Raw genomic sequence first — 15,788 nt, forward strand, 5'->3', positions numbered from 1 at the left:
ATTAGTGTGTGTGCACATACCCTTATAATACTGCCCCCTATATACAAGAATATAACTACTATAATACTGCCCTTATATACAAGAATATAACTACTATAATACTGCCCCCTATATACAAGAATATAACTACTATAATACTGCTCCTATATACAAGAATATAACTACTATAATACTGCTCCCTATATACAAGAATATAACTACTATAATACTGCTACTATATACAAGAATATAACTACTATAATACTGCCCCTATATACAAGAATATAACTACTATAATACTGCTCCAATATACAAGAATATAACTACTATAATACTGCTCCTATATACAAGAATATAACTACTATAATACTGCCCCCTGTATACAAGAATATAACTACCATAATACTGCCCCCTATATACAAGAATATAACTACTACAATACACAATACTGCCCCCTATATACAAGAATAGAACTACTATAATACTGCCCCTATATACAAGAATATAACTACTATAATACTGCCTCCTATATACAAGAATATAACTACTATAATACTGCCTCTATATACAAGAATATATCTACTATAATACTGCCCCTATATACAAGAATATAACTACTATAATACTGCTCCTATATACAAGAATATAACTACTATAATACTGCTCCTATATACAAGAATATAACTACTATAATACTGCTCCTATATACAAGACTATAACTACAATAATACTGTCCCCTATGTACAATAACGCAGTGTGTACAGGTGGTAATTATTACACATGGGGCCGAGATTGCTATGTTTTTGGATGGTGTTACACAGATATATATAAGAGAAGGATCTATAGCTGGGGTTTCGGTGTTTATTTCTTGGTATAGGGTGGGGGAGGTATCCGCAGATATATCTAGAAGGTTATATATTGACTTTACTTGTGTTTGAGCTGCGGTTACTGATTGACAGATGGTGTGACAGGCACAAGGTCGGATCTCACTTTATCTGCGGTTGATGTTTTTCCAGGATTTCACTGTGAGGTTTTAGTGGCCGGCGCCTCCTCCACACAATGATACGGGGACTAGTAATGTTCCAATAATGTGCACCAAGGTACCGGATCCCGGCAGCCATAGGTCTTATAGCTGTATTTTCCCAGACATGGTCTGCCCCACCGGATTATCGCCCAGTGAGCCACTATAATGGCCTCTTGGGTACAGCATAGCCCAAACGGGCCGTTGTTGGACAACCTTATCTAAAGCCAATGGGGGGGGGGGGAGAGAGAGAGAATTTGATTTAATGATAATATTACCATGAAAATGGACCTTACAGGGGTTGTTTACTTTGACCTTCTTAGGACCTATGGATGTCATAGAATGGGCACCACGACCAGTTATGGCACTGCTATGGGGCCTAAAGGTGAGGGGGTGTCCCAAATACAAACCAGTCCTTCCCTCAGAAAAGCTACCCAATTCTGGGAAAACACTGGGATGGAAGGGGGAGGGGAGGCATGTTACTTTACATATGTTGAGCCCATAATGCCGCTCTGTAATCCGCTATAGACTTATTCCATCCATAGAAAAACATTTTGAGACCATGATATATAAGGGTATGTTCACACGGCGGGGGTCCGTAACGGCTGAAATTACGGGGATGTTTCAGCCTGAAAACATCCCCGTAATTTCAGCCGTACCGGCATGTGCAGGCGCTTGAACGCCGCGTCAATTACGGCCGTAATTAGCGCTGCTATTCATTGGAGTCAATGAATAGCGGCTCCAATTACGGCCAAAGAAGTGACAGGTCACTTCTTCTACGCGGGCGTCTATGTACGCGCCGTCATTTGTCAGCGGCGCGTAAATATACGCCTCGTGTGAACAGACAAACGTCTGCCCATTGCTTTCAATGGGCAGATGTTTGTCAGCGCTATTGAGGCGCTATTTTCGGGCGTAATTCGGGGCAAAAACGCCCGATTTACGTCCGTAAATAGGCCGTGTGAACATACCCTAATTCTACTATGAGGACAGCCTCCCCCTATTGCCATGTGAAGATAGACATATGCACTGACGGGGTGTCCATATCTAATAGGGTCACATACTTATTTTATACAGTGTCAGTATGTGCGGGTCGGGCCTGCGCTATGAGAGTCGCAGCTCGTATCTAACAAACATGTCTCCTCCTATACAATAATCAATGATCGCTGCTCAGCGCAGAAAATAATAACTGCGTCTCCAGGGTATAGAAAAAAAGAGCGGCGCAAACCTACCGGCCCAAAGGCCGCGCGCCAACCCCCGGCGGGAGAAGAAAAACTGCCAGTCATTCACTGTCAGCAAGGGAAGAGACATATACACCTGCTATATACTGTCTGTATCTCATGTCTATATATCAGCAGTAAATCGGCAGCACTCACAAAGGCTTGTGGTGAAAAAAGTGGGTGCTTTATTGACCCCAAAAGTGCGCCATTTCGGCTCTCACAACCTGAGCCTTTCTCCAGCAGTTTGTTAGTGGTTACACACGTATATAAAGGATGAGCAAGTGAATAAGCAAGTAGTGGAGGCCGCAAGCGTCAGTGAGAGGGGTGATACACGTTACAATTGTGCAGATATGGCATGTAAATAGATCTGAAATAACATTCATAGTGTAGCGTCTGTTTTATGATAATACGTAATAAAACGCATCTGTGCTTATTATGTGAATATACCGATGATGACTCGTATATGATCCAGCATGGCGGGAAGCGTTTACTATGGGAGCTCGCCCAACATCGCTAATACACCTGTGCAGGGGAGAAATCAATGGGACATTGCTGTGTCGCTGCTCACCTGTGCAGAAGAGTGAAAGAAGCCACAGCGGCCATCTTACTAGAGGGCAAGTGCCCATACATGAGTACACAGTGCTGAAACATGTCTGAAAGTATTGTACTCAGAGCCTGTGACAGCATAAAATAATACGGGGAGCTATTGGAGTGAAAGAAAAATGAAATTAAAGCAGTATGGCCATAGCTCTGAGTACAATACTTTCAGACATGTTTCAGCACTGTGTGCCGGCACACACAGGGTTAACCTCACAACCCGCCCATTGGACTTGTGCCTTTCATGAGGCCAGTGAGTGTTATATGAGGCCAGTGAGTGTTATATGAGGCCAGTGAGTGTTATATGAGGCCAGTGAGTGTTGTTATGAGGCCAGTGAGTGTTGCTATGAGGCCAGTGAGTGTTGCTATGAGGCCAGTGAGTGTTACTATGAGGCCAGTGAGTGTTGCTATGAGGCCAGTGAGTGTTGCTATGACGCTCATAAACACTCCCTCACTCATGTATGGGCACTTGCCCTCTAGTAAGATGGCCGCTGTGGCTTCTTTCACTCTTCTGCACAGGTGAGCAGCGACACAGCAATGTCCCATTGATTTCTCCCCTACACAGGTGTATTAGCGATGTTGGGCGAGCTCCCATAGTAAACGCTTCCCGCCATGCTGGATCATATACGAGTCATCATCGGTATATTCACATAATAAGCACAGATGCGTTTTATTACGTATTATCATAAAACAGACGCTACACTATGAATGTTATTTCAGATCTATTTACATGTCATATCTGCACATCTCTCTCATATCTATCTATCTATCTATCTATCTATCTATCTATCTATCTATCTATCTATCTATCTATCTATCTATCTCTCTCATATCTATCTATCTATCTATCTATCTATCTATCTATCTATCTATCTATCTATCTATCTATCTATCTATCTATCTATCTATCTATCTATCTATCTATCTATCTATCTCTCTCATATCTATCTATCTATCTATCTATCTATCTATCTATCTCTCTCATATCTATCTCTCTCATATCTATCTCTCTATCTATCTATCTATCTATCTATCTATCTATCTATCTATCTATCTATCTATCTATCTATCTATCTATCTCATATCTATCTATCTATCTATCTATCTATCTATCTATCTATCTATCTATCTATCTATCTATCTATCTATCTATCTATCTCTCTCATATCTATCTATCTATCTCTCTCATATCTATCTATCTATCTATCTATCTATCTATCTATCTATCTATCTATCTATCTATCTATCTATCTATCTATCTATCTATCTATCTATCTATCTATCTATCTATCTCTCTCTCTCATATCTATCTATCTATCTATCTCTCTCATATCTATCTATCTATCTATCTATCTATCTATCTATCTATCTATCTATCTATCTATCTATCTATCTATCTATCTATCTATCTATCTATCTATCTATCTCTCTCATATCTATCTCTCTCATATCTATCTATCTATCTATCTATCTATCTATCTATCTATCTATCTATCTATCTATCTCATATCTATCTATCTATCTATCTATCTATCTATCTATCTATCTATCTATCTATCTATCTATCTATCTATCTATCTATCTATCTATCTATCTATCTATCTATCTATCTATCTCTCTCATATCTATCTATCTATCTATCTATCTATCTATCTATCTATCTATCTATCTATCTATCTATCTATCTATCTATCTATCTATCTCTCTCTCTCTCTCTCTCTCTCTGGTAGAGAAAAGGCAAAAAGCCACGGCGCCACTTGGTGTGGATCAAAGAAGGTGTAGGTAAGAGAAAGAAATAATAAATGCTCACCGTTAGGTTAGAGGAGTAGAATGGAGAAAACCACGAAAAAACTGCTGCCAGATCCGATGCCGGTTGCCGAGGTAACCGCTTGATTATGATGGGTGCAGAGTGAAATAAAAATAGGATCTATGTTGGCGCTGCTGCGTGGTATAGACAGGATGAGGTCCAAGAGCCAGGTAAACGTAAAATAATTTATTGCTATGCAACGCGTTTCAACGCCGAACTGGCGTTTTCATCAGGCATCCTGTCTATACCACGCAGCAGCGCCAACATAGATCCTATTTTTATTTCACTCTGCACCCATCATAATCAAGCGGTTACCTCGGCAACCGGCATCGGATCTGGCAGCAGTTTTTTCGTGGTTTTCTCCATTCTACTCCTCTAACCTAACGGTGAGCATTTATTATTTCTTTCTCTTACCTACACCTTCTTTGATCCACACCAAGTGGCGCCGTGGCTTTTTGCCTTTTCTCTACCTCAGATCGGACCTATCCGCTCCGCAAAGCTGATACTCCGATATCAGGAGCACCCTACCACCAATTCCTTGGCTGGAAAGCTGACTCCTGCACTGGCAGCCGCTAGTTTGGATCTACCGCATCAAACAACTTCCTGCTACATCTCACAAGCATCTGGAACCTACACCCACGATGTTGGATTTCACCATTGAAAGAAACCGACTACGCGAACAGCTCATCCTTGAATCCATCGGGACGGACACCCTGCCGAGACTCTCTCACATAGTGAGTAACAGCTCATCAGCGGCTGAGACCCAAAAAATGACTAACCTATACCTATCGTTGGAAGACCTATTGAAAAAGGAAGCCCTGCAGAACATTGACTGTCAATTTTTGTCACTGTATATGTCTAGCAACATCACTCCTAGGGGCCTAAGGTTACTAATCACTAACCCTTACCCCACAGACCCAACTTTCAGTACCGACTGGAAGTCTTTTATAGATATATGCCATCTAGGTTTCCTAGAAAGACTACACTCCAAACGTACAATGCTCAGCAATGCCCTTCTCTCGGACATTCTCATAATCAAAGAGCAATTAGTACCCTTCAGCGATCATTGTGATTTCTCCAAACTAGAAGAATCCACCAGCAGGAGACTGATCGCTTATGAAAAAGATCTCATTCTAAGAAAAGTGAAAAAACTAAAAAGAGATCAAGCAGATTATGCTACTAACCCTGCAGGTGACTGGAAATCCAGCACCCTACCTATCCCTCACCAAGACACCACTCTGTCTGACCATACCAACACTCAAAATAGGAACATTTTGAGCAAACCCAATATTGCAACCCCACGGGTCATGACTTACAGCAGATCCTTCAGGAACAGCTCCAAGTCCAGACCCACCACCAGAACTCCACAAAGAAGACCGAGAATTCTCTCTGAAACTCAAAACCACCCAGTGAGAACTAACTTTCCAGTACCGATCCCCAAATCCATCTGTCCTGTCACAGTTCCATCTCCCACTCAGAACCTCCCTCCACAACCGAACCACCCCTTCTCGCATAGATCATTCAGCCCCAGGATACCAATGAATGCATTTAAATCTTCCGACCTAGCCCTTCATCTATCTCTGTTACCTTCTACCTGTCAACCCATGGAAGTCCCCCCACCCTCCATCACCCATTCCCCCATATCCCTGACCAACGTCTCCACAGATTTCGTCGATGAGGACGACGACAACAATCTCTCATCCCTACTTCAACTATCAGTACACAATACTCCCTACTTCACCAACCCAACCTCACCCGAGGACCTTTTCCACAGCCCACCTGTTGATTATAACACCACCAAGGGGTCCACAAACCCTAATTTAGATCTGGCCACGTCTGCTCTAGATTTTACCTACGCAACAACGTCTTTTTTAGGACTACCCTCCCAGTTAGTCCGACCCCCGTTAACCCCCACTGTGGTGAGCAAAGACATCTTGATCCCCTACATCATGAGCCCCAAAGCCCAGACCATAACCCATTTCTTCCCAACAATCCAAAAAATTTCAACCAAAAGAAAACTAGACATAGACCTAGAGGACGGAGAGGAGGCACCAGACGCACCAAACCGACATCTATCACACAACAAAAAGAGGAACCTGGTCCAACAGTAAAACTATTCAATTTGTCATCATACATCCTAAACAGTTCTGAGCACAGCCTTCTTAATAGAGGCCTCTCTTTCTGCCCCACAGCATCAACCAACAATTTTGAACTCTTTATGGACCTTAACAGGTTCATAAGAAAACTCACACTCACCAGACACTTTGCTATGATCAAATCCACCACCACCCCAGGCCCAATCATTGAACCACCTGAAAATTCTCCCACACTCAATGCCATCCCAGTGGAAGTCCATCCCAAATCTAATTATTACCCGACCCATCACCAGGGACCAATGATAGAAACCTTCTCATCCCTGGTTAGCAACGAATTCAGGACACTAGACCTACCATCTCACTACATTGACAACCTAACTACCCACGAAAGAAGAGCCATGAAAAATCTTCAAAAGAACCAAGATATCATTATTCGCCCAGCTGACAAAGGGGGGGGTATTGTCATCCAGGATAGGAACCAATACTTTGATGAGACCATGAGGATCCTCAGCGACACCTCTTTCTACAGTAAACTCACTTCCAACCCACTATCCATATACACACAAGAATACAAAGACCTTATTGAGCCAGCTGCCAAATTAGGATTATTAAATAAAAAGGAGAAGCGTTTTTTATCTGTCACCTTTCCTAATATGCCCTTCATTTACCACCTACCAAAAATTCACAAATCACTCACTGATCCACCCGGACGCCCCATCATCTCGGGTATTGACTCCCTCACAAGTAACCTTTCACATTTCATCGACCTCCACCTCCAACCCCTTGTCCTCACCCTACCCTCCCACCTCAAGGATTCCACACAGCTAATCAGAGACCTTAATGACCTAAAGTTTGACCCTTCAATATCCCCAATCAGCTTTCTAACAGCAGACGTTGCTGCACTATATAGCAACATCCCCCATAACAAAGGCATAGAAGTAACCCATTCATTCCTCTCATCCATTGACTCAATTCCCGAACCCCAAGTAGACTTCCTAGCCAATTGCATCGAATTTATCCTCAAACACAACATCTTCACCTTCAACAGTAGTTTTTACCACCAAATTAAAGGTTGTGCTATGGGCACCCGCTTCGCACCCTCCTATGCCAATTTATACATGGGCTCTTTCGAAAGGACACACATTCATGGCGAACACCCCTATAAAAACAACATATTGCTTTATAAAAGATACATCGATGACCTGTTTATAGTATGGAAAGGCACCGAGGAGGAAGCGACTCGCTTCATTGAAACATTGAATAACAACAACTACGACCTATCATTCACACACACCTTCTCCCCTACCTCTATAGATTTCCTAGACCTTACCATCAACTATGATAACCGCAGCAACCGATTTACGACAAAAACACATTTTAAACTAGTAGATGTAAATAGCTACATTGACTTCAGAAGCGCCCACTACCGCCCTTGGCTCAAAAATATTCCCTTTGGGCAATTTAGGAGGATAAGGAAAAACTGCAGCACCAATAATGACTTCAACAGAGAGTGCCTAACCTTGGAAAAAAGATTTAAAGACAAACATTTTCCCATAAACCTTATCAAAGGCGCAAAATCACAAGCATCAAAACTCACACAAAAATCCTGTCTAAACCCCTCCGTCAAGAAACCCAAATCTGTCCAGAGCAACCCCAATTTCATCACCACTTACAATAGAGGCAACAAAACAATTAGGGACATTCTCTCCAAGCATTGGCACATCCTTAAAAACGATCCACACCTTAAGGACACGCTACCAGACAAACCAAACATCACATTCAGACGATCCCTAACCCTCAAAAATATCCTAGCTCCCAGCAGAATAAAGAAACCTTCAGCAACACACACAAACTTTCTTTCAAACCTCAAAGGTTCCTACAAATGCGGACACCCACGCTGCCTCTGCTGCAACAACATAAGCCACAAAAAATACACCTACACCTCCACCGTCACCAATGAAACATTCACTATCCAAACTCTCCTCAACTGCGGCAGCTCATATGTCATATACCTCCTAGAGTGCCCGTGTAAATTACAGTACATTGGCAGAACTACCCAATGCCTAAGAACCCGAGTTAATAACCACCGGTTCAACATCAACACTGGATATCTTAAACACAGTGTATCCCGTCACTTCTCTCAGACACATGAACGTGATTTCAATAAAATCACAATCACACCCATTGAATATATCCACCCTGACGTCCCGAACAGATTCAACAAACTCAAACAAAGGGAAAACTACTGGATTTTTAAAATGAACACACTATACCCATTGGGTTTAAACGACATCACAGAGTCATCCTTAGACTAAACACTGAACCAATCCCAAACATTTAAACATCCTTTGGACTCTATCAGTAAACATAAATCTTAATTCTATATCCCCAAACCTAAACAGCCCCTACACGCAACTTTTACTCCTTCATTTGCCTCTATATTTGATAACAACCAGTGAGTACTCTCACAACAACCAGACAACCCCCTGTATTTTCTCAAAAAATCAAAAAAACCTTAATACGCTGCTGACCTCTGACCTTCCCCCTGAAATAACTCTAAAACAAATCCAAAAGTCACTTACAACCATTCTTTCATTTTCCAAATTCGATTACTGCTTCAGCAAAACCCATCCTTACCCTCTAGAATTTCTCTGATCGTTCAAGTGATCCCTTAAATCAACAAACTACAAAACCAAAACAACAACCACTACACATAACACTAACAGTCCGTTACTACAAACATCCAAAACATTACTTCATCTATACTTACCTCAATCTCCCCCTTCCTCTCTCTTCATCAACCCTTCTTTTCCCCTGCGGCACTGTCCGGCGATGCTTGGCGTTCTGCGGGTCACCGTGCGTTCCAGCCTCCTCTGGACCACGTCGGCCACCGTAAGACAAGTGGTCTCCTTGGCAACAGACAACAAAATTTCACCCACACACGCAAACACGTATATTACAGTGACACAACACCTTATGTCTAAAATAAATAAACAATTAAGCAACAATCATCATCCGTGTCACTACCTACTCACCAGCTATTCCTTCCCGATAACTTTTTTCCTTAATAAAAACTTCTTTCCGCCCCCCGCAAACAAACCCTTTTTCAGCCGTCCTTCTACACCGACATACTACAAAATGAACCCCTTACCATGACAGCTCGTCCCCCCCTTTTTTTCCCCTGCAGCACCGTCCGGCGATGTTTGGCGTTCTGCGGGTCACCGTGCGTTCCACCCGTTCCACCCTGCTCTGGCCACCGTAATACAAGTGGTCTCCTTGACAACAGACAACAAATTTCACCCGCACACGCAAACACGTACATTGCAGTGACATCTTATGTTTAAAATAAATAAACAAGTAAGCAATCATCCGAGTCACTACCTAAAAAAAAAAAAAAAAAAAAAAAAAAAGTCTCCTCATGCCTGATGAAAACGCCAGTTCGGCGTTGAAACGCGTTGCATAGCAATAAATTATTTTACGTTTACCTGGCTCTTGGACCTCATCCTGTCTATACCACGCAGCAGCGCCAAGATAGATCCTATTTTTATTTCACTCTGCACCCATCATCTCTCTCTCTCTCATATCTATCTATCTCTCTCATATCTATCTATCTATCTATCTATCTATCTATCTATCTATCTATCTATCTATCTATCTATCTATCTCTCTCATATCTATCTCTCTCATATCTATCTATCTATCTATCTATCTATCTATCTATCTATCTATCTATCTATCTATCTATCTATCTATCTATCTATCTATCTATCTCATATCTATCTATCTATCTATCTCTCTCATATCTATCTATCTCTCTCATATCTATCTATCTATCTATCTATCTATCTATCTATCTATCTATCTATCTATCTATCTATCTCATATCTATCTATCTCATATCTATCTATCTATCTATCTATCTATCTATCTATCTATCTATCTATCTATCTATCTATCTATCTATCTATCTATCTATCTATCTATCTATCTATCTATCTATCTATCTATCTATTCAATTCAATTCAATTCAAAGAAGCTTTATTGGCAGGACCAAATACATATTAGCATTGCCAAAGCAAGTAAGAAGTAAGGGAATGAGGGATAGGGACTGAGGGCTTGGGGATAGGGACACATCTAGGGTCGGGGTTATACAAGTCCATGGCATATCATGTCTCTCTCAGTCCATGGCATGCAGTGACATATTGTGCCGCTGTGCCCACTGTGGTTTCCTCTTCACCCAGCAGGATGTAGAGTTTCTCTTCCTCTTCCATGGAGCTGAAGTCCGGTAAGAGATCAGAGAGTCTCCTGAAGTGAGTGTCCCTTACTGCTGAGTATTTGGAGCAGTGTAGCAGGAAGTGGGCCTCATCCTCCACGGCCTCCTGGTCGCACTGTTGGCACAGTCGGCTCTCCCTGGGCTTGTAGGTCTGTCTGTGGCGCCCGGATTCGATGAGCAGGTTGTGGGCGCTCAGTCTGTAGCGGCTCAGGATCTGTCTGTCTCTGTGGTTTGGCAGTTTCTCCAGATATGGCGCCAGTTTATATTCCCGCTGTAGACTCCGGTATATTGTCAGTTTCTGGGATGTCTTTATGTCGTTCCTCCAGTCACTGATATATTCCTCTTGGCCTTTGTTTATTGTCTTCTTGATTTCGGCTTTTGTGAGGCCGCGCTGGGTGACATTTTCTTCAGGCCGGGTCAGGGTGAGATGTTCTGGGGGGCCTGGTTTACCTGGGACCCCTTGGTGTAACAGGGCTTTATGGTGATAGGAACTTTGCCTGCTGCTGTGTAGATGGGCCCAGAATGATAGCGCCCTCTTCTGGATTGTGAGGTGTAGTGGGAATCTGCCCAGTTCTGCCCGACAGGCACTATTTGAGGTGCTCCGATGGACTTGGAGAAGGTGTTTGCAGAATTCTAGGTGGAAGATTTCTGTTGGGCTGGAATCCCACCTTGACCAGTCTGGGTATGTGTCCGGACCCCAGACTTCACTGGCATACAGGAGGATTGGGGAGATGATGGAGTCAAAGATTTTCAGCCAGACCGTCACTGGTGGTTTGAGATGATAGAGTTTTCGTCTGATGGCATAGAAGGTTTTGCACGCCTTGTCTTTCAGAATCTCTATGGCTTGTTTAAAGCTTCCTGATTGGTTGATTTCTAGGCCCAGGTAAGTGTACCTGTCGGTCGCTGTGATTGTGGCGTTATTTAGTGTGAAGGTCGGGTGCCTGGGGGATTTTGAGTTTCTCTTCTGGAACACCATGATGTTGGTTTTCTTGGCATTGATGGGTAGTGCCCACGTGGAGCTGAATTTTTCTAGGATTTGCAGGTTGTCTTGGAGACCTTTCTCGGTTGGTGATAGTAACAGAAGGTCATCTGCATACAGCAGGAATTTCACCTGGGTGTCATGGAGGGCGAGACCTGGTGCTGAGGAGGATTCCAGAGCTGTGGCCAGTTCATTGATGTAGATGTTGAAGAGCGTTGGACTGAGGCTGCAGCCTTGTCTGACTCCTCGGCTCTGCTGGAAATCAGCCGTTCTTCTCCCGTTCACCTTCACGCTGCATCTGTTCTCTGTGTAGGAGCTTCTGATGACGTCATAGGTTTTACCTCCTATTCCGCTCTCCAGCAGTTTCAGGAATAGGCCCGGGTGCCACACTGAGTCAAAGGCCTTCTTAAAGTCCACAAAACAGGCGTAAATCTTCCCATGCTTTGTATTGTGGACGTGGCTCTTGATGAGGCTGCGCAGGGTGTAGATGTGGTCAGTGGTGCGGTGGTTTGGCATGAACCCAGCTTGGCTTTGGTGGAGGACATTGTGCTGGGAGAGGAAGCTGAGGATTCTCTTATTCAGGATGCTGCTGAACAGTTTCCCCAGGTTGCTGCTGACACATATCCCTCGGTAGTTGGCTGGGTCGTACCTGTCCCCACTCTTGTGGATTGGTGTTATAAGGCCTTGGTTCCAGATTTGCGGGAAGTAGCCGGCACTCAGCACTATATTAAATAGTTTGACTATTGCGGCCTGTATTTCTGGCGGGCTGTGTTTTATCATTTCTGGTGAGATTCTGTCTAGGCCGCTGGATTTTTTACACCTTATGTCTGAGGTTCTCTCTGTTACTTCTTGCAGTGTTATTGGTGTATCCAGGGGGTTTTGAGAATCTTTCAGTGTTTCCTCCATCGCCTTCAATTTTGATATTATTTGTTTTTGTTCTTGGCTTTGTTCTTCTTTCGGGATATCTTTGTAGAGGTCCCTGAAATATTGGAGCCAGATGTTGCCATTTTGAATATGAAGGTTGTTTTTCTTGCAATTTTTGCCCATGTGTTTCCATAATTCCCAGAACGAGTTGTCATGGAGGGCATCTTGGAGTTGGGTAAGTTTGGTGGAGATGTGCCTTTGTTTTTTCTTTCGGAGGATGGTCTTGTATTGCCTCTGTATGTTGCTGTAGGCCTCCTTCAGACCGCTGTTGTTTGGGTCTCGGTGCTTCTTATTTGAGGCATTTCTTAGGGTCTTCCGTACTTCTTTGCACTCACGGTCAAACCAACCGTTAGGATGTATTTCTTGTGGCCTCTTGTAGTCACATCTTTTCAGGTCAGACTTCTCTGCCATGGTATAGAATATATTATTGAGGTCATTTACGGCCTGATTGACCCCTCCTGGGCTTGTCTCATACACCTTGTTGTAGAGGTTGTGAAGCATCTCCTGCACTTCTGGTCTGTTCATTGTCTCTTTATATTTTATAGTTGACGTTTTGGACCATTTATAAGATGGGGGCAGGTTGAAGAGGCCGGTTTGATGTGGTTTTTGTGCAGATGGTTTGGTTGTGGATTTGATGTATAGAAGTAATTGGTTGTGATCTGACAGGTGCGTTTGTGGAGTGACTATGAGTGCGCCAATGTTTGCGGGGTCCATGTCCGTGATGGCATAGTCTACTACACTGCTGCCTACTATCTATCTATCTATCTATCTATCTATCTATCTATCTATCTATCTATCTATCTATCTATCTATCTATCTCATATCTATCTATCTATCTATCTATCTATCTATCTATCTATCTATCTATCTATCTATCTATCTATCTATCTATCTATCTCTCTCATATCTATCTCATATCTATCTATCTATCTATCTATCTCATATCTATCTCATATCTATCTATCTATCTCTCATATCTATCTATCTATCTATCTATCTATCTATCTATCTATCTATCTATCTATCTATCTATCTCATATCTATCTATCTCATATCTATCTATCTCATATCTATCTATCTCATATCTATCTATCTCATATCTATCTATCTATCTATCTATCTATCTATCTATCTATCTCATATCTATCTATCTCATATCTATCTATCTCATATCTATCTATCTATCTATCTATCTATCTCATATCTATCTATCTATCTCATATCTATCTCATATCTATCTATCTATCTATCTATCTATCTATCTATCTATCTATCTATCTATCTATCTATCTATCTATCTATCTATCTATCTATCTATATCTATCTCATATCTATCTCATATCTATCTCATATCTATCTCTCTATCTATCTATCTATCTATCTCTCTATCTATCTATCTATCTATCTATCTATCTATCTATCTATCTATCTATCTATCTATCTATCTATCTATCTATCTATCTATCTATCTATCTATCTATCTATCTCATATCTATCTCATATCTATCTCATATCTATCTATCTATCTATCTATCTATCTATCTATCTATCTATCTATCTATCTATCTATCTATCTATCTATCTATCTATCTATCTCATATCTATCTATCTATCTATCTATCTATCTATCTATCTAATATCTATCTATCTCTATCTATCTATCTATCTATCTATCTATCTATCTATCTATCTATCTATCTATCTATCTATCTATCTCATATCTATCTCATATCTATCTATCTATCTATCTATCTATCTATCTATCTATCTATCTATCTATCTATCTATCTATCTATCTATCTATCTATCTAATATCTATCTATCTATCTAATATCTATCTATCTATCTCTATCTATCTATCTATCTAATATCTATCTATCTAATATCTATCTATCTATCTAGAGCGGAGGACCTCTTTTGCTTTTTATTTTGTTTGGACTTTGTCTTTGGACCTCGAGCTCCATTTTGCTTTTTTTGTAGTGTTCCGTGGTTACTAGTTACATCCCAGTGTATTATCTATCTCCTCTCTTTCTCTCTTTCTATTTTTTTCTCTCATCCATCTCGTATATATCTGTTTATCTATCATCTGTTCTGTACAGGTAGGCTGATAATCAACTAACCGTTTTAATTACATAATTAGGACTCTCCATAACATATTGATTATTCCCCCATAACCTAATTTATAAGATATATTTGCATCAACTGTATTCATTAATCTCTGTTACTCGTTTATAATCATTGCCTTTGCTGTAATAGAAATCACTTCTCTATGAACTGACCTGCTACTGAGCTTATATTTATACTCAGCATCTAATATAAACAAGCAAAGCTGCAGTGTAAAGCATGAGGGAGGACAGAGCAGCAGCTTGATAAGAAAGGAAGTGGAGGATGCAGATTCCCTTTGCAGCTTTGACTTTTATGTAACTAATCTGCAGTGCCAGATCATAGCTTTGTCGAAGTAGAACAGAACTAAACAGCAGAAAATAAGTAGCAGGATATCCCCCATTGGGTAATGGCTGAAGTATCATGTTTTAGACCTCAACTAGAATAACAATTATAGGGGTCAGGACAGTTTTGTTTTTTTAACAGAACCCTCTGCACCCGGGGTCTTAAACAAAAATAAAAAGTTGTGCATAGTGGATTGTAGTGGAAGCTTTTAACAGGTGTAATCCTTCTTGTTGGCCACTAGAGGTCAGCAGGATACTGTCATCTGTAATATATTATCATTTCTAATATTCTGTCCATTCACACTGTCTGGTGAGATTCTTCTCACTCATCTCATTGCTACATTGTTATCATCTATCTTAAGAAAGTGCAGCACTAATCCCAGAAAGAGAAAAAAATATAGGGTCAGCTCAAACAAAGTCATCGGGGTAAATTTACAAATGCAACACA

General features: G+C 41.3%; 1 protein-coding gene across 1 annotated transcript in view; it reads right to left on the minus strand.

Annotated features, from left to right (window-relative positions):
* Nucleotides 1-4,723, minus strand: part of ALDH1L1 (aldehyde dehydrogenase 1 family member L1) — a 62,995-nt gene extending 58,272 nt beyond the window's left edge. Inside the window, exon 1 of the mRNA XM_075831804.1 lies at nucleotides 4,625-4,723. The gene's annotated coding sequence lies outside the window, so the exon portion shown is untranslated. The remainder of the gene's footprint in view (nucleotides 1-4,624) is intronic.
* Between the last annotated feature and the right edge of the window lie 11,065 nt (nucleotides 4,724-15,788).

The sequence above is a fragment of the Rhinoderma darwinii genome, chromosome 7, assembly GCF_050947455.1.
Source record: "Rhinoderma darwinii isolate aRhiDar2 chromosome 7, aRhiDar2.hap1, whole genome shotgun sequence".
Lineage (NCBI taxonomy): Eukaryota > Metazoa > Chordata > Amphibia > Anura > Rhinodermatidae > Rhinoderma > Rhinoderma darwinii.